The sequence below is a fragment of the Leptonychotes weddellii genome, chromosome 6 (genome assembly GCF_054177405.1).
Source record: "Leptonychotes weddellii isolate Sample4059 chromosome 6, ASM5417740v2, whole genome shotgun sequence".
NCBI lineage: Eukaryota > Metazoa > Chordata > Mammalia > Carnivora > Phocidae > Leptonychotes > Leptonychotes weddellii.
In genome coordinates, this window is record NC_138374.1 from 49,537,150 (window position 1) to 49,557,215 (window position 20,066).

General features: G+C 54.8%; 1 protein-coding gene across 1 annotated transcript in view; it reads right to left on the bottom strand.

The window, feature by feature from the left end:
• LOC115937841 (cadherin-23-like) overlaps positions 1-20,066 on the bottom strand; it is a 277,920-nt gene that overhangs the window by 247,416 nt on the left and 10,438 nt on the right. The window lies entirely within an intron of this gene.

Consider the following 20,066-nt stretch of genomic DNA (forward strand, 5'->3'; position numbering starts at 1 on the left):
ATTCATGACAAGCACAGCTGCCCCTGGCCTCTCCCTGGGGCTGCCAGGGCACAGCTGGGTATGTACACTCTGCATTTTAGTGTTCGGGACGTGGCTGGGCTCCAGAAGGTGACTTGAGTATCACAGGTTTGGGGGTGATCATGGGACAAATGGAGAGGGAGGTCCCCCAAGGAGAGCACGTGAAGGAGGGCAACGGGCACATTCCTAGGAAGCACTACAGTTAGGTGGATGGAGACCAAGAAGGAACCATCCCAGAGGCAGGAGAGAAGCAGGGGGGTGCCCAAAGAGCAGTGAGTTTGGTCTGAGTACCCACAAGGTCAAATACAGCAGAGAGTCTGGGAGGTAAGGTCTGAAAACCACCCGCTGGGCTGGGCAAGCGCAAGGGCAAGACCACTGGCTGGCCTTAGTGTGAGCCCCGTCAGTGGCGTGTGGGAGCTGCAGCGGGGCTGCAAAGGGCAGGGGGGTAAATGAGGGCCTGAGGTCAAGAACAAGCAAGTGTAGCCCACCACGTCAAAGAGCCTGGCTGCCCAGCATATACCATTATAACTGCGGCTCTTCAAAAGACACTTAGTGCTAAGAGAACAGAGATAAGCCACAGCCTGGGAGCAAATATTTGCAAATCATACATCTGATAAAAGACTCCTATCCAGAATACATAAAGGACTCCCAAAACAAAATAATAAGAAAACAACTTGTTTTTCAAAAATGGCCAAAAGAGTTGAATAATCGCTTCACCAGAGTAGCACGTGAAGCGATGCTCACCATCATTAGTTATTAGGAAAACGCAAATTAAAACCACAATGAGAAACCACCACACACCTACTAGAATGACTAAAATTAAAAATGCCTCCCATAATGGAGGCTACTGGAGGTTGGAAGGAGGGGAGAATGGAGAATTACAGTTGAATGGGGACAGAATTTCTGTTTGTGGTGTTGAGAATATTCTGGAAACAGTGGTGATGGTTGCACAACACTGAATTACTTACTGCCACTGAATTAGTACACTTAAACATGATTAAAATGGGTACATTTTGTCATGTGTATTGTACCACAGCTAAAAAATAAATAAATAAAAAGACCTCCCATGCCAAGTGCTGGAGATTGGAGCAGCTGGGACTCGTGCACATTGCTGATGGTGGGGGCGGGGGCGTGGAATGGTACAATCACTCTGAGAAACAGTTCGGCAGCTTCTCGGGAAGTTAAACACACACACGACCCAGCCATCCCACTCCCAGATGTTTTCCCAAGAGAAATAAAAGCGAATGTCCATCCAGAGCACACAGATTTCATGGCAGCATTATTTGGAAGAGTTGCATACCGGAAACCACCGAGACGTCCAGCAGCAGGTGAACGGAGAAAAGACATTGCAGTGTATCTTTACAACGAACATGACTCGGTGCTACAGAGGAATGCACCGTGGATGTGTGCGACAGTTCGAATGGATCAGTGATGCCGACAGACAGAAGACAGACAAAAAGACAACACGTGGTGTGATTCCATTCACAGAAAATTCTGGAAGATGCAAACTAATCTTTAATGACGAGCGTAGATCAGTGGTTTCCCGGGAGTGGTTACCAGGGTAAGGGGAGGGTGGAGAGGAAGGATTTCAAAGGGGTGAGAGGAAACTTTTGGGGTGATGGATATGTTCACTATCTTGACGGTGGTCATGGTTTCAAGGGTAGATAACATACATACCTCAAAATGATCAATTATACACTTGAAATGGTGTTGTTTTTCATTTATGTCAATTATCCCTTAACAATGTTATAGAAAAGTTTGTTTTTCTAAAGGCGCCTCGGTACAAAAAAGGAAGGAGAGTTGGTGGAGGGAGACACTGGGTCCAGGAGGGCTGTGTTTTCGGATGGAAAGGACATGAGTCTGCTTTGGGGTTTCTGGGGGCTGCTGGCTTTACTCAGGCCCACAGAGAAGCACCCTGAGAGCCAGTGTGAGGGGACAGGGAGTGCTGAAGGCAGAGGGCAGCCTCTGTGAGGACTGCTCAGGAGGAGGATGTTCTGGGAGGGTGAGGAGGAGAGGCCGAGCACCCAGTTTTCTGCCTCCCTGCCTCCCTCCCGCCTGCCCCCGCGCAAAGGCTTGTGGTAGCTATGTAGGGAACCAGTGTTCCAGGTAAGAGAAACAAAAACCACCATTAACAAGGGAGGGTGTGGGAATGCCCCAAATGGAGGGCTCCCGGAAGCCACAGGCAAAGGAAACCGCCTCCAGGGGTGGATCAGGGAGGGTTTTGTGGAGGAAAGCCTTGCGGGGATGACATGAACTGAAAAGCACAAGATAAGTGCAGTCCCACTACACTGCACAAACTGACACCCCTGGACCTGTGGGACACAACAGCCCAGAGAGCACGGGGGAGATAACGACAGATCTTTTTAGGGGAACCAAGGAGCCACACGGGCCGGAAGTGTCGTGAACCCAATCACAGATGGCCTGGTCTGGTAGACCGAGGGGCCTGGGATTGATGTGTGGGCAGTGGGAGCCACTGATGGTTGTGGTACTGAAGAATGACATCATAAGAGCAATGCTTCAAAGACCCTGCATTTATCATGCTCAAAGACCTACCACAGTTCGCCATTACCTAGGCTCCAGTCCAAGTAATGAGGATCTGGCCTCGGGGCCCGCACAGTAGGACCATGCCTTTTCACACCATCTTTTCTGCCATGACTCCCTCCCTCAAGTCCCTCTCCTGCAGTCGGACCAGCTGACCCACTCTCCTCCGGGCACAGGAGGCCACTCTGTGGTCTCTCTCAGCTGACTCTGCTTACAGTATCCCCCCACCCAAATGCCATCATTTCTCCTCTAAGTTAAAGATCTATCCACCCTGACATTCATTCATTCATTCGTTCATTCATTCATTAAATACCTTTTGAAGTCTCATTTTGTCCCATGCCCCCAACTATGCACCAGGGACCCAGCACTGAAGAACAAAGTCCCTGCCTCTATGGAGCCAGATGTGGGGGTGGGGAGAGTGGGAAGCAGACAATAAACACACAAACAATGAATACTTTTGGATGTTAGGTGTCAAGAGGTAAACAAAACAGGGTAATGGGAGAAAGGGAAGGGAGACAGGTGTGGGTCATATTAGAGATGGTGGTCAGCAAAGCCTTCCAGAGAAATGAGCAATGAGGAGGTCCCAGTTTTTGCAATCTCTCTGTAAAGACCCAGGGTAAGAGTGTTCCAGAGGGAGGGAACAGCAAGTGCAAAGACCCTGAGGTGGGAAGATACTTAGCTTGTTCAAAAGACCAAAGGCAAGTCCGATAGCTGGAACAGTGAGCAGGGAGGAGGGTGATAGGAAAAGAAGTCGGAGGTGGTGGGGGAGGTCAGGGGTCATGTTGCTTTGCAGGCCAAGGGAACAGTCTGGGCTTAGTCTAACTACAAGGGGAAGCCCGGGGAGGGCTGTGAGCAGGGAAGAGTTGTGCTGATCTATATTTTAAAATGACTGCTTGAGCTGCGGGGTGGAGGACGGACTGGGTGGCCGTGGAGGAAGGGGAGCAGCAGGCTGACCTTCCTCGTCCCTCCTGAAGGCACCTGTCTTAAGACCTCCTCATTCAATCATTGAGGTGACACTCATCGAGTGCTTACCACGTGCCAGGCCCACCCAGCTCCACCTCCTACCTGGGCAACCAGCCCAGGGGCGTCACGGCACTTCAATTCCCTGGCTTGGACCACAGAGAGGTATCACCGTCTCAGCGGAGGCCTGTCCCACAGTACATGCTCAATGACCGCTCCGTACCACTGTTGTCACTGTTACTCCGTGTGAGTGATGAGCCCTCTCTGAATGTCTTCACTGTGGCTGCCATTTATTTGGGGCTCCGTCGTAAACTCCCGCGACAGACCCTCTGGGTTACTGAAATCATGTGCAGGTGGATGGCTGGGCCTCCCCCCAAATTGAAAATTCCTTTTAATATTAACAATAAACTTAAAACTCCTTTAGTGCCAAGCCCAGAGCTCTGCTTGTGACCTTTGTAGGATGAAACACAGAAGATGGGAGGATGGAGGATGGACGAGGGAGGAGGGAGAGGAAGGACAGAGGAGGGAGGCCTCTGCATTGGGCCTGGCCTGCCTGGTAGGGCTGGGACGAATCCACTGCTGGGGACAGAGGACATTGGTCTTACAGCAGAGCACCCTTTCTGGGCGACAACAGCCCTCCTTTCCCTGGTGCCACCGAAAGCGTTGGCCAGAGGTCCTGGGGAGCAGGGAGACAGGGCCCAGGGGAAGGTAAGGACATCTGGGAGAAGAATGCTGAGCAGCAACAGGAGAGGGGACAGGGGCAGGGGGAAAGGAGCATGGAGGAGGGAAAGGTAAATAAAAAGGGACACATGTCAGGGACAGCAGAGAGCTTAATGATTGGGCCCAGCTCTGAGCTGGCAGCAGGGGGACCAAGATGATGGAGTCGGGGTCCCTCCCTGGAGGACAGCGCCTTCCGGGGAGGCCTGAGGATGGACAAGGAACTAATGGCTGAACCCAAGGTACTCAGTGTGACACAGAGGTCACATAGAAACAGCCCAGAAGTCCAAAGAAGGAGTGGCCAATGCTGCCTGATGGTCACCCCAAATGAAGGGTGTCTACCGGGAGGCAGGTAGCGAGAAGACCCTGGGCTCTGCAAGGACCCCCAGGCAGTCCTGCCTCCGAGTCTGCCTCTCCTCTTCCTCTCTGCCTGTTGAGGCTCTGCCCAGCATCCACCAAGACCTGCCTCAAATCTCCCTCCTGCCTGAGGCTGACGCGGGACAGCGTTCGTCCAGGTGCTGGGGCTGCACACTGAGCCACACACAGCGCTCCTTTCATCTTCGGGAAAGACCCATAGTGCATCCCAGGGGCATCTGCGGAGATGTCCAGCAGAGATGTGGGGTCCGAATGCAGTGCCTGAGCCCCTCCCCGAGGGCATGCCTCTCTCCTGCACCACCCCCATCCCTCTCGGCCTGCGTGCTCCTGGGTGGCTGAGAAGTGTCTGACCCTCCCACTCCGATGGAATCCCTGGCAGGCTGGGGCCCTTGGGCCTGCTGCACATCTGCAGGGCTCGCGGTGCTCAGGAAGCACTGTGGAGCTGAGCGCAAGCCCAGGGAATGCTGGAGACGCTCACTTCGAGACCACGCAGAATCCCAGACCACCCTGGGAATCTCGTTTCTTCAGGGCTGAGATTCACTCTCTAGTTTGGGTCCCTTTGCCACAGTGCACATCAGCAGTGTGGGAGAACCTGCCCCAAATTCCCATGCTCAGGACCATCCCAGACTCAGTGCATGGGAACCTCGGGGCACCTGCCCCTCCAAGTCAGCTACCTGCCCTCCCTGCTCCTCCGGCAAGGATATGCTGCCTCTCAGAAAGGCCCCAGTCTGTTCCGCAGAAGGCCCTGTGGCAGTAAGCTGCTGACCACCTGTTACAAACTCCTCTAGCAGCTGGCTCCTCTGCCCGGAGCCCGAGGCTTCCGAACCACGGCAGGGTGTCCACACGTGTACAGGTACATGCACACGCACAGAAACATATGTGTGCCTCATGATTTCCCATGCCTTTCTGCCTTCCATCCCCCTGACCCAGCTGCCCGAGGCCAGGTGCAAGTTCGGTATGATGCAGCCGCGGGGCCAGGCAGGGTAGCGAGCCATGCCGGCAGAGCTTGGGGAGCAAGTCAAGGGGGGCAGTGGGGAGCAGGAGGGCTGGGGCAGAGGTCAGAGCTGTCAGGCAGGGTTTGTTCAGCCCTACTTCCTCTCTGAGGGGGAAGAAGTAAAGGTCTGCCTTCCCCCACTCTGAAAGGAGGCTCGGGAAACAAGCCTGCGGGGGCAGGACACAGAGGCCTCTGGAACCAAGGGACCCCGGTAAAGAAGAATGGAGGAGCACAGAATAGAGTCAGACGGGCTGGGTCTCATTCCCGCTCTTAACTTGCAGTGTGACCTTGGGAGGCCACATACCCTCGGTGTGCACATCAGCAAAGTGGGGAGAATAACATTAGCCAACACAGGTGGTGCTGGCTGGGTACCAGGCACTGTTCCAAGCTGGTGACTTATGCCAAGCTTCTGCACACCAGCCTGGTGTGGTAGACAGCACCATCACCCCCATTTCAGGATGAGGAAGCCCAAGCACAGAGAGGTTCAGTCCCTTGCCCAAGGGCACACAGGCGGTAGGTGGCAGAGTCAGGCTTTGAATCCCAGCAGTCTACTCCCATGTTCTTAACCACTGCACACCCTACCTCCTCGCCCACCTCACACACCTGTGGTACTGGGGATTCAGTAAGGGACTTTGTGAACGGCGTGCCTCAGTGGTTCTCAGAGAGTGGTCCCCAGCAGAGCAGCATCAACATCACCTGGAAGCTGGTGAGGAATGCAGATTCTCAGGCTCCACCCAGACCTGCTGAATCAAACTCTGGGGCCGGGGTCCCATCATCTGTTTCAGCAAGCCTTATAGAGGATTCCGGTGCCCGCTAAAGTCAGAGAACCACTGGTGTAATACATTCTCTACCCACAAGATTTCTTACTCAAGTTTACACTTTTCTGTTTGTAAGCTTCACTTGCTGAAATGAGATGACCTTTCCCAGCAGCCCAAACCCTGGAGATCCTTCTCTTTCTCTCTTCCTCTGGGGTCTCCAAAAGGGCTCGTTCAGCCATCTTGCCCTGAGCCAGCCCCTCCTCATACCTCCTACCATCCTCCACAAAGAAACACCTTTGGCTCAAAGGAAAACACAGCCAATGTCCTTTAAGTAATAACCCCAGAGTGCACGCACCCCTACAGGGCTGGCAAGCCATCCCTTTGCTGTCCCCCAGATTCCAACATTGTAATAAATAGCAGCTTCCGAGGTGGTCTGAAACTCCATGGGCGTACACACACACACACACACACACACACACACACACACACCTCACTCTGCCTCATCAGTGGGCTCAGATTCTCCATGTAGGTTGCGACAAACACAAGATGTAGTCACACACTCTTACACAAACACAGAGACAAAGGTGTGTTCACATGCAGAACACTTCCTTGCAAAGACACGTCAGTACACGCACGCGTGCATTCGTGCACACAGAGAGGCCAGGACACGTGCACAAGCACATGTACGCAGGCAGGAACACACACACACACAAACACATACACACACACTCGGAGGAGCTGCCTCTGCAGGAGGTGATCCCTGACGGGGGTCAGGAAGCCAAGTCCCTCTTGCTTGATGGACCATCCCGCTTTGACTCTGTCCCCAGGGTGTGGCAGTAGGAGCCGGCCAGCGAGGCGGGGGTGACATGCAGCCTCCACTGACACGTTCCCTTCTGAACAGCCTACTCCTCCCACCCTTGGGAAGAAAATTATGACTTTCTCAGGGAGGAGGGTTTTTTTATTTTTTTGTGTTTTTTCCTCTCCCCTCGTTTGGCACATGGCACTAATTTATGACTATTTTCCCAAGTCCGCTGAAGTAAGAGGGTAATGGCTTTCCGCCGTTTCCTTTCTCTCACCTGTCATTCACCGCTGGCTACCTGACAGGACTGCAGACAATGTTCCAATCACAGGGGCTGGGTTTTTTTTTTCCCAGGGAAGCGAAGAATTCATAGTGGCCATGGGGAGAGTTATTTCACTCCTGGACGGAACGACGTCAGGTAAACAGCTGTAAAAATTCATAAGCAGTGGGGCTGCCTCTGGATAGGGGGTGGGCACATGGCCCACAGCTCAGGCTCAGAGCTGGCCCGGCTGGGGGTCCGGGGAGCTGGGGGGCACTCAATGACTCAGGGCCCTCGGCTTCCATTACCCCATGGACTCCAGCCTCTCGACCTTGAGTAGGTCACACTACTTCTCTATACCTGAAGTGCTCCAGCTGTTCCCTGGGGAGAATGTTCTTTGCCCTTAGAGTCGGGGGGTGATGAGCAGGCACGGACCACGGTGCTCTAGAGCCCAGGTGTTCCCTTGTGGGGGTTGCCTGTCCCCATCTGAGTGACAACCGGCAGGCTGCCGAGTCTCAGTGGCTCAGGTGAAAAGCTGAGATACTAGACAGTATTTACCAGCGCTGTTCAACCAAATTCGCAGCAATCACAGAAACATTCTCTATCCTTGCTGTCCCTACTGAATGCTCGAAATGTGGCCAGTGTGGGTGAGAAAGTGAGTTTCGTGTTTCCACTTAGGTTGTAATTAGTGGACATTTAAATAAGCACGTGTCTGGTGGTTGCTGTTTGGGATAATGTAGTGTTATACTTGTACGCTTGTAGCATCTTACACTGATTATAGGCCCTCCTCAGTTGTTGCGAGGACCGAAGGAGATGATGCATATAAAGTCGGGGCACCTCGTTGTCCCTCCGTAAGTGACCGCTCTTACTAATACTATCAGACACAGTCAGAAGAACAGGAGGGAAGGGGGTCTGAATTCAGGAGTGTCAGGTTAGAGTAGCCCTTTAAGTAACTTACTTGCCCGTCACTGGTTTTTAATGTAACTGAGGGGCATGTGAGACATATGACCCGGGCCGACCATCAGTTGTCCAGGAGAGGTCCTATTGTCCCGCCCTGTCATCCCCCTCCCCTTCCGCACTCCCGTCCTCCTCCCCAAGCCCCATTCCTCACACTCTTGGCATCACCCAGAACTATAAGGAGGAATCATCCTCCCAGGCTCCGGCACAGTGGGGCTGAGTGGAATTGCTTTCGGACAAGAAAAGTCCTCATTACAGACAATCGATGGGACTCAGAAGACCTCCTCTTCTCTGGAGCCAGAGCATCCAGGGGATGCAGCAGGACCAGCTGGAGGAATGACCCCTGGACCATCTCCTAAGGCCCTGCAGGCAGGGACTCACCGATGGGCTGCCCTGAGTTGTTTATGACTTCTGTGACCATGGGCAAGTTCATTGTTCTGAGCCTCAGCTTCCCCATCAGCTACATAGAGACCTAATGAAGTGGGTGATAATGAAGGTTGGATTGCAATAACATGTGCAGACTGGTACCTCGTAGGCACTCAGTAAACAGAAGCCATTATTACCACCATCACTACTCTCATCCAGAGGTAGGAGAGCACACTGAGTAAGAGGCCAGTCGCTGGTGCCAAACCACCCAAGTTCGAATACTAGCTCCACCCCTGCTCACCAGCTGTGTGATCTTCGGCAAGTCACTGCAACTGTCTGCCCATTTTCCCACCTATGAAACAGTAACGATAATGACAGCACCTTCCTCCCAGGAACGTTATGAGGCTCGAAAGAACTCACAGCAGTCACGGACACAGAGTAAGTAATCTATGCATTAAGTTAAATATTCTGGGGAGGCCTCTAAAGAGGCCTTCCTCATAAAGAAGTGGCCAATGAAAGAGAGCCCAGTGGCCCTGGGTTTTGCTCTGTTGACGGCAGGACACTGCCCAGCGAAAGCAAAGGGGCAGAGAATGAGGAACTCACTACAAAAACCTCAGGCAAAACAGAGCAGTTCTAACATCACGATGCCTTTGACCTCAAGGATCCTGGCTCTTGGACACACTGGGGAACTGTACCCCCACGACACTTGCTCACAAGAGAGCCAACATCCTGATTTACGGGCAGGAAAGCTGGCTGGTGAGAGAATGCACACTTCCTTCACCTTCAGTCCCGCTTTCCCTGCCACTCATCCTCCTCCCCCAGAGCCGGAGAAGGGAGGCTGAGAAAGGGATGCTACCCAGGGTGAGGAACGGGGCTGGAAGGGAGGGAGAACCACCCTGTCCTTGTTCCTCATCATTCTTTTCATGGCACCAGACTAGAGAGAAAACACCTGGAAAGGAAAAGGCAACTGTTCTTGCCACGTGGGTGAGGGCAGGGGGGGCTCACCAGCGTGGATGGTGTGGCAGGCTCTGTGCTGGGCAAATGTCACAAGTCATATGTCACAGCCCATATGTCATCCCTCCTAATGAGGGCACCAGCATGGAGCAGGGACAGCACCCTGCAGCTCCCAGGCAGAGCCTGTCTTCTCGATGTAGCCCCTGGTCTAATCTCAGGACGCAGCCTCTTTACTGCCATTTCTCAAATAGACTCCAATATTTATATTTTCCGGAGCTAAAAAGCAGTGCCACTTTTCCCATGGCCACGTTTCTGGTCAATAGGGTAGGTAATCTTATTGTAAAAATATACATTCTCCTCCCCCACCCCTCACTCCCCACGACGGACAGAGGGAAATGCAGCTGGTAAACATTTTAATTTTCCTAAATTGGCCTTTAGGCAGAAGGAGAGGTGTCCACCCTCAGATCTGATGCGCTCTAAGAGTGAGGCAGGGACTGAGCCAGGCTCAGGGAGTCCTCGGACTGTCAACATCTGAAGAGTCTTTTGCTTTTTAGAAAGCACCTGCGCATGCAGGGACAGGTGAGGTTCCCCAGGTGGGACAGGAGTCACCATCCCCGCCACTGAGCACCTGGGGGGCCAGGCCCTGTGCTCACCACATTCAGAACTTCCCTCGACAACAACAGCTCTGCAAAGTGCACAGGACCAGCCCCATTTTAGAGATGAGAAAATGGAGGCTCCCGGAGGTGAAGGGTCTGCTCGAGGCTTTGGCAGGCCCAGGGTAGAGCTAGGGCTCCCGGTTCCGCCCTCTGCGGCTCATGGGTCCTCACACCATGCTGAGAGTGCTCAGCCGAGAGCTGGTGACCGATGGCTTGGCTGCTGACAGCGGGGAGGACAGGGGGTGCACTGGCTTCAGAAGCCATGCGCCCCTCCTCTTCCTTCTCCTCCCTGCTCGGGCCCTGAAACACCTGCCCCTTCCACCAGATCACACCTCCTTGGGCAGGGCTCCCTTGAAGCAGCTGGTAGTGGGGGGGGGGCGCCTGAGGAGGGAGCGGTTCCCTTCTCCTTGATTGACTGTAAAGGTTTTAATGAAGGCCATCAGGAGTAATTATGTCCTCCGCAGGGCCACTCTGTGTAAACACCGAAGGCGGGGCTGGGGGCCGGCCCCACGGGGCATCTCACATCTGGGCTCTCCTGCTCCTCCCTCCGCCCTGGGCCCCTCTCAGTTCACACCTCTGTCTCCCGAGGATGAGCCAGCGCTGTCGCAAGCAGGGGCCCTGCCACACAAGCAGCCTGGCGAGGGGCGGTCCTGGGGAGGCCCACACCGTGTCCATCGGGCGGCCGCCGCCAGGGCTGTGGGACACGCAGGCCTGGATGGAGGACTCACAGCCAATTCCAGGGGCTGGGGAGCAACATGGCGGGGTGGCAGTCTCAAAGTGGGGTCCCCAGACCATCAGAAGCATCACCTGAGAACTTTCAGAAAATGCAAATTTGTGGGCCCCACGTGGGCCCACCTACTGAATCAGAAACTCGGGGGGGGGTGGTAACAAGCCCTCCAGGGGGTTCTGAACTACTGGGGAGAGAGAAAGAACGATGGGAAAGGCCCGCTAGCCTCAGTGTACAAGATGGGGAAACTGAGGCCTCAAGAGCTAAGGGTGTTTACTAAAGGCACACAGCTGGGAATGGAGACAAGTGTGCCCCAGGGATCAGACTGCCAGGTTCAAACCTCGACACTGACGTTTCAAGTCAGGGCACGAACTTCTCCTCATCTATAAAGCGGGGGCAGCAGTGGCCCCATGGGTCTCGTCCAGGGGACCAGATGCGAGAGAACCCCACACAGGCTCTGCACGTTGGCCCTGCCATCACTCCGAGTCCCGTGATGTGACGGGGCGCAGAGAAGGGCAAGAGCGAGATGTGGACCGGGTTAAAAATAGCAGCACCACCCTTGCCCCCCGCCGCCCAGGGCACTGACTGTTAATTAGTCCTGGGCACCCCTGCCACGGGGACGTCCCTGCCACTTGAGCGCTCTTATCCCCGAGCCGTCTCCGAGCTGTGCCGCGTGTCTCCCCTCCATTGCCTCTGGATGCCTCTCCCTCAGAAAAGGCTTTCCTGACCTAAGGCTGTCAAAACCTAGGATGAATGTGCTCTTGCACAGAGACAGACACATAAGTCATTACACACAGAAGGAGCGACACTCGGGGCCAGTCCCCATGCCATGCTCCAAAGGGGACACCAAGAAAGGAAGGTCCTCACCGTCCAGCTACTGCACATTCCAGGCGACCCCACCTACCTACAAGGCTTTAAGACATGGTCCTTGCCCTCCAAGAGTTTACAACTTGGTCTATCCCCTAGAATACCAAGGTGCTGCAGGGGAGGCTGATCAGGACAAACACCCAGGGTGACCAGGGCTGACCTGAGTGGCCAGGACCCCACAAGGGGCTTTGCGCCCCTGGCCTCATGCCCTTGTGTCAGTGCTGAGCAAGGCTGAGCCCATGAGGTCACCTCCCCAGTAGCACACTGCGTCCACACACTACAGACCCACTTTGATCTGCCAGGGAATCTGCCAGGCTGTGGAGGCCATATTCCTTAGCAATGAGGCTGGGCTGACCCCAGGGGAGACAGGCTACCAGAAATCAAGCAGATCAGGGCACCTGGTGGCTCAGTCGGTTAAGCGTCTGCCTTTGGCTCAGGTCATGATCCCAGGGTCCTGGGATTGAGCCCCACGTCGGGCTCCCTGCTTGGCAGGGAGACTGCTTCTCCCTCTCCCTCTGCCTGCTGCTCCCCAGGCTTGTGCTTTCTCTCTCTTTCTCTGACAAATAAATAAAAAATCTTAAAAAAAAGAAAGAAAGAAATCAAGCAGATCTGTCTGTAGGCTCTGATTCACCCACCTCCACTCTACCCAGCCTGTCTGAGGAGCCCGGAGCCAGGGGGCCACACAGGGACCCAGCAGGTGGGCACCGCTGCCCTTCCCCCCCCCATTCTGGGGCAGCACTTGATGAACAAGGTGGGAGGGACGAGGACCTGCTCACAGAGAGTCTGGGAGCTGCTTCTGGGTGACCAGACAGGGTGAGCTGGGTGCCTGGGTGCTGTAGGCACTACTCGCCCAGAGAAGTAGGAGACAAACTCCGCCTCCCTGCCCGTCAGGCTGAGTTATCCACAACATAGGGTTTCTCTAGAGAGCTCATAAAGCAGCTGATGCGGCGAAGCAGGTCTACACTCAATAATCCCTCCATCTCACTCCAGTCGGACGCCAGCATATTCATCTTGAATTATCCTTTTCAAAGGCCAAATCAATCCTCGGGAGCGCCGGGGCTCTGGCCACACAGTCTTGCTGCCAAGAGAGCCAGGGAAGTGGGGTCCCTGAGCAGCGCTAGGACACCAGGGGGTGGGGACAGAGAGGCGGTGGAGGCACGTCCTCTCCCTCGCCCGACGGCAAGGGGCCCGTGGGGGACCAGAGTTGAAGCTCCTGTCTCTTGCATCCACTGTGGCATGCAGAGTGCGGGAGCGCGAGAGGCCAGAGACGGTGGGTGAGAAGCCTGTACCAGCCCTGTGGATGGAAGATTCTCCTCTTCACCTACTCTGATCTACTCAGCCCGCAAAGAGGATAAAGTGTTGGTTATGGAGGGAGAGAGACCTAAGTTTGAATCCAGCTCTGCAACTTCGTGACCATGAGCCTTGGGGAGGTGACTGCCTCTCTAAGCCTCAGTTTTCCTCATGTGTAAAATGGGCTTAATAACCACTTCCTTCATAGGATACCATGAGCATGAAATGAGCAGGCATGCTGGCCTATTCTATCACCTTCTGAAATGCCTCTCCTATGGCTTCAGCTGGTCAAAACCCAAAACCCAAAGCCTTTGTGTGGTACCTGGCAGATAGGAGGGTGACCGGGAGGGAGGAGGTGGGCGAAGTCTGTCCTAGGTCAGAGGGCCGGCCCCGGGAGCTAGGGACCTCCAGAATCAAGGAGAACAGACTCAGGGGCGGCTGTCACGTGAGGAGGAACAGGCTAACTCTAGGAGCTCTGGGCAGACCGGGACGAATGGGGAGCCGTAGCAGGAGGCCAATCACCCATTAGTAGGCGGGTGGCCCATATCGCCCAGTGCGGCAGGGAAGGGGCCCACTGCTGCAAGGGCCCACCTGGCACTTGCACCACCTCTTAGCAGACAGCTGCGCCAAGTGGGCTCCTGGTCAGGCTGGGAGGGGGGACCAGGGACCTCTGGGCCTCTCCCACCTGGAAAGGGAAAACACCCTTTGGGAGAGTAACACATAAAACCGTAGCAAATATTTATGTGTCAGACACAGTGGGTTTTATACACTCAGGATATCATTCCTGAACCCAACCTGCTTCTTACCTGGTTGGGAAAATGACGACGATAATAGTTAGCATCTATTAGTCCCAAGCACGGTTCTAAATGCCTGAAGTTAACTTACTTAATCCTCACCACTATCCTATGAGTATATACAGTGTGTTCATCCCATTTTCCAACTGAGTAAACTGAGGCAGAGAGAGGCTAAGTAGCTGATGATACAGACCATACTTGCTGAAGATCCAGCAGAGGGTTTCTTGGAAAAGGAGGCACTAAAGACAAGTGGCTCAATAAAAATAATGTCCACCATTTGTCCAGGAACTCACAGGTCCTCTGAGCCATGTAAAGAACAGTCGGGGCAAGGGGTGTGATGACAAGTTCAAAACCAGCTCTGCCGGCACAGTCTCCCCAACCAGCTGAAAGGTTTGTGGCTCTTGTAAATCACACCTTTCGGCTGGCCCCCGGGGAGCCCAAGTGTTCCCAGGTGACTGCAAGCTCAGCACATCCTCGCCCGACGATGGCTCATCTGCCAGCCCACCAGCTCCCCGCAGAGGGAGTGTCTGCCCCCTGGTCACAGCACAGCTGGCCGAGGCCCCCACTGCCTTCCCTGATGGTCACTGGGAAAGGACGTGGGCCCAGGAGCAAGCAACCTGGTTCATCTCATACGCTCATCTATCTTCCCCAGTCATTTTTTAGCAAGAGATCCAACTCTGTGTCGTATGTCTGGCAAGGATTAGCATCTTTTGAGTACTGTGGGGAAGTGAGGCATGGACAGGGAATTGACCTGCCTAAGCTCATCCAGCTGCACGAGCAGAGCCAGGCTGGGACCCAGGTTCCTGCCCCGGTCCTGGGCCTGTGTGCTCAGACCAAGCGTGCTGGCCACTCTCTTCTCCCTGGAGCAGTTGTGCCTTCACCCTGGGTGGACCCTTGGCCACTGAGACCCTTTCCCAGGTGACAGGTTGAGCAAAGGCCCACACTATCCTGAGAGGTAGCAGAGTAGGGTATTAAGTCTGGATACTGGAGCCTGAACTCTTAGGATTCAAATCCTGACTGTTGTGGGAGCTTGGGCAGCCTGCTTGACCTCTGAGTCTACACCATGGGGATCACGATAGAACAGACTGCCCATCACTGCTGCAAGGATTCAACGAGACCATGCAGGTAACCTAACGAGTAAGACACAAGTACTAAATAGTTACTGTTATTATTTTTATTTTTAACCACAACAACCTATTTCTGCCATCCAAGACACAACACAAATTGCTTGTTCCATGGTTGGCCGGCCTACTTCATCACCTTCTGAAATGCCTCTCCTATGGCTTCAGCCTGTCAAGACCCAACCGCTCACTGCCACCTTTACTATAAAGCGTTCTCTGTCCCTGTGCCCAGGATAAATCCCTTCCCGCTCTGAGCATTAGCAGCATCTGCGGCTCCCACCTTCCACTTGCCTGGGGTGAGCTGGACATTTCCCATGAGCCCCCTTCTCCACTCCTACTGGGGGCTCCTTCAAAGCAATGACCCACATACAGAATCCCAAAGTTGTGGTTTAGTGCACAAGCTTAGGGTCAGGCAGCAATAAGTTCAAGCCCAATTCCCAGCCCATACAAACCGTGCGAGCCTGTGCAAGTTACTTATCCTCTCTGAGCCTCTGCCCCTTCATCTGTAAGATGGGGTAGTTATAGGGCCCACTTTCTGGGTCTGTTATGAGGATTCAATGGGCCATGTGTATGAAGTGCTTCCCTAGACACAGAATAAGTGCGGAATGAAAGATAGCTGCTGTTTTCCCAGCTACGTTGAGTGTGCATGTCCCTGCCCCACCCCCAAGCACGGCCTGGCACAGGTGTCCAGCGCAGGCCATTAACGGCCTGCCCACATGGCAGGTGGCACATCATCATTATCATTAGTGTTATTATGGCAGCATCCACCCATGTGTTGAGGGGCCGTCCGTCCACGGCCGGGGCTGCCACAGGTTCCAGACATGCCCAGGGAGAGGTCTCAGGGGAGTGGCTACAGACCACAAGATCCCTCAAAACCGTATACCCTTTGAGGGCCTATGTTGCCCTGAAGAAAGACAGAGAGGACGCAAGGCCACAGAAGCATCCAGGCCCTTCCAGGGATCCTGTGAGTCACCCTGCTCCCGCTCCTAGAAGGAACAGTATAACATCCCTACTCTGAGGTCACCGGGAACCCAGGGCCCCAGGTACCTTGGTCCCAGCGTCTGATCATCTGGACAGATGGTGGGTCACCTCCTTCCCTCCAAAATCTCACACCACCCCCCTTCCAGTGCCAACAGCCCCAGGGAGCCTCTGGGCTACCTCACGTTCTCTCCTTAAGCAATCTACCCCGGACTGTGGCAGCTGTGAGGCCTCTTCTCCAAACCTCAAGTCCCAAGCTCCCAGATGACCAACCCCTTTGTCCCCAGGCCCACAGGGGCCACGTGCCGGCATGGGCAGAGTCCCCGAGAGCCTCTTCTGCAGCTAGGGTGTGGAGTTAGGGCAGGCTTCAGTCTGGAATCAACAGTAACTCTCTGGGGCCCTTGGCCAAGCTCCCTACCATGGGCCTCAGTTTCCCCATCTGGAAAGGGGGAGTGTTTGACAAAGATAGTGGTCATCGAGTTGCCTTGCAGGAGGCTCTAACCGTTCATAGCAGGCCTTCAGAGGGTCCTTCCAGTGGGGGGTAAAAGTGAAGGTGACGAATATAGGCTGTGACATCTCCCCTCGGTCTACCTCTGACCCTAACTTCACCCACAGATGATTCTCCTTAGCATTATTATTTCTAACACACTGTATATTTTCTGTATTGTTATTAGCTAGTGGGTTACACAGCCTCTGTACAGGTGGTTGGTGGAAAAGCCCAAACCACGCTCAGAGCACACACCCACCTGATATCTGGGACCCTCTCACTGGACTCCCATCTACATCCCTCTAGCCCTGCAATGCCTGTGGCTTTGCCTCTGACCCTTGCCAAGGAACTGCTCTGGGGGACCATGGCCTCCTCTCCTCCGTGTCAGTCCTAAGGAACCCTTTGGTTAAGAGAAAAACCATTCTCACCCTGTGATTCCTTCATCCTCTCCTGAGACATGATTTCTTCCCTTTACAGAATGGGAACGGGGCACAGGGGGGAGGGACAGCCTCCTTTAGGACCCTAGGTACAGGGAATGGTCCCAGGAGAGGCCAAAACCCCTCCCAGACTCCAGTCCTACCCACCCCTCTCCACGTCTGCTCCCGAGCCCCGTGCCCACAGGCCTGGCCCTCCATTCATGCCAACCCTCCTGCAGCTCACGCTCCAAGCTCGGTAGGGACTCCCTGCGGGAGCCGTTCCCAGTGCTTGCCAGCACCCTGCTCCTCTGTCTACGGAGACGGCTAACGTGGGGTCAGGCCACCTGAAAATTGCTCTCCCCGGGTCCAGACGGAACAGCTGGGCACTGATGGAGTTTGCAGGGCAATTAATCAGCGCCGACTGGCCACAGTGCCAGGCGCTGGCTGGGCCTAATCCATCCTAATGAATCCCAAGCTCCCACCTTAATGGTTCCTGACGAGACTAATTTAGTGGCTCAGGTGATTAGCGTGGGCATTATCACCTGAATTGTGGCTCAGGCTGCTTTGGGGGTACTGGGGGGTCTGCTGGGGGAAGTCAGCTCCATGTGCAGCGACCTTGGTGACCTATGAAGGGTCTGGGAGCCAAGGGGAGGGGGCTCAACGAGCCTTCTGCACCCGTTCACCCTCATGCCTTCTTTGCTCATCCCTCTAAACTCGCTAAGTGTCTGCCGAGGGCCTCTTTGTACCCTGCACTGTGCTTGGCACAGAGCACATGAAGGCCCAGCTCGCTCAGCTGCAGGATGGAGATGATGATGCCTCTTCGAGGCTCCCCGTGGGGTCTGCAGGAGGCCAGGTATTGCGAACCCTTACCAGAGGTGCTGGCAGGAGGCTGGCAGTCAATAAATGCTAGCTAAAATGATGGCTCCCCATCTTATATTATACATAAATACTAAAATTATAATTAAGTGTAATGTTGACATTAATAAAAGTAGTAAGTAAAAAGGAATAGCCGATGGGGAGTTACACACAAATAACCATGAGAGAACTCGCTGAGAGCTTTTAGAGAGGCGAATACAAAGTGGAGAGAGGGTGGGTGTGGGGGCAGCTGCAGGCCTCATAGAGCAGGTGACATCTGAGCTACACCTAGAAAGGGGAGTAGGAATTCACCAGGCAGGAAGGGGAAAGAGCACTCCCTACTGAGGGGCCAGCCTGGGAAAGGCGCAGTGGGGAGACAGAGGTGAGGTACTGGGGTGCTGAGTGTGTCCCCATGGCTGGAGATCAGGGTGCCTGTGGGAGTGGTAGGTGACAGGCTGTGATGAAGCGTTCTCACTCCTTCTGTTAGGCCCTTGGGAGGCTTTTGGCTGGCAGTGTTTAGAACTGGGATAGAAGGAGTGATGTTGGTGCCCAGCCCCGAGGGACACCGTCCCCCTCCAGGACCTGAGGTATGAAGATCAGGGTCACAGCCAAGGTAGATGGACTAGATGTCCTCTGCCCCTCACAGAGCTCCTCCGTCAGCCCTGTGGGTCCCCAGCAAATACACCACATGCAGCCCTGGCAGGCTGCTGGGGTGATAAAAACACGACCCCGGCACGGGGGCAGTGGGGGGGGGGGCTTCGTCATTCACAAGCAGAGGCACGCACAGCATCTGTGCCATCTGGGGCACATGCTCTCTCGGGCCCACTTCCTGGGCAGCCATCCCTGTCATCACCAACACCTCGCTCCTGACACCCTTGGGAGGGGAGCACCTGGCCTGAGACTGCAGGAGGGAGATGGAGCCAGCTCAAGCCCCTGCCAGTTGGAACACCACGCCCCCAACATGCTCATATGCTCCAGACTTCACTCCTGCCCCAAGGTGCCCCGAGCCCCAGGCACAAGCCAGGCCCGGGGCTGGGCCCTGCGGACACCGACATGGTCCAGGCCACCTGGAGGCATTGACAGGGCAACAGGAGAGGCAGATGAGCAACGGAGCCACCAGACCACCGTGACTGGGACGAACAGAGAGGAAAGAAAGCAAAGGAAGCAGCACTTGAACCCTGCCTGGAGAAACCCAGGAAGGCTGCAGGGAGGAGGCAGCATCCGAATTGACCAGTGGAGGCTCACCATGTCCAAGTAGCAGGAGCAACAACCGCAGGGCTGAGGTGGGAACCTGCCTTTCACGCTCACAGAGCGGCACGGGGGCCAGTGTGGCTGGAGTGGAGTGAGCAGGGGAGAGGGGAGGAGATAAGGTCTGACAGGGAGCTGGACTGCCTTCATGGAGCTTTCATTCCACGTGGGATGGGGAACTTAAGCACACCTCATGAGGGGCTCTGTCTCAGGTTCAAAAGCACCCCTTGACCCCTCAGCTGCAGGGGTGGGGAAAGGCTGTAGCAGGGCAAGGGGACGGGGAGACCCCTGAGACCATTAAGAAGCTGCTGGGATAGTACAAGCCTGGACTGTGGTGGCGGGAGCCGAAGGGGTGAGAAGTGAGAAGATTCTGGAAATATTTTGAAGATGGAGCCAACAGGATTTGCTGAGGAATCGGATGTGAGGTGAGGGAGAAAGGGAAGACGCAGGGACAACCCCAAGTTTCTAGCCTGAGCAACCCGGGGTGGGGGGGGATGCAGTTGTAGCTGAGATGGGCAAAGCTTCAGGGGAAGCAGGGTCTAGGGGAAGGGCAGGAGTCTGGCCCGGGCGCACTGAGGCTGAGAGCCCTTCCAACACCCAGGTGGAAACACTGAGCACAGAGGTGGGCACACAAGTCTGGAATGTCTTCTATGAGGAGGCCCAGGAAGGAGGTAGAAGCCTCTGACTTGTCAGCATATGGACAGGACCAGAAGCCATGAGCCCAAAGGAGACGGCCATGGGGCTAGGACATGGGGAAGGCATATAGGAGCTGGGCCAGGGGCCCTGCAATGCTCAGGGGTGCGGGAGGCGTGTTGGAGGCTAAGGAACAGCCAGAGAGCTGATGTCCTAGAAGAGAAGACCAACGGCTGAAAGGCCACAGGTCCAAGAATTAAGGACTGGCTTTAGCCACCTGGAGGTCACTGGTGACC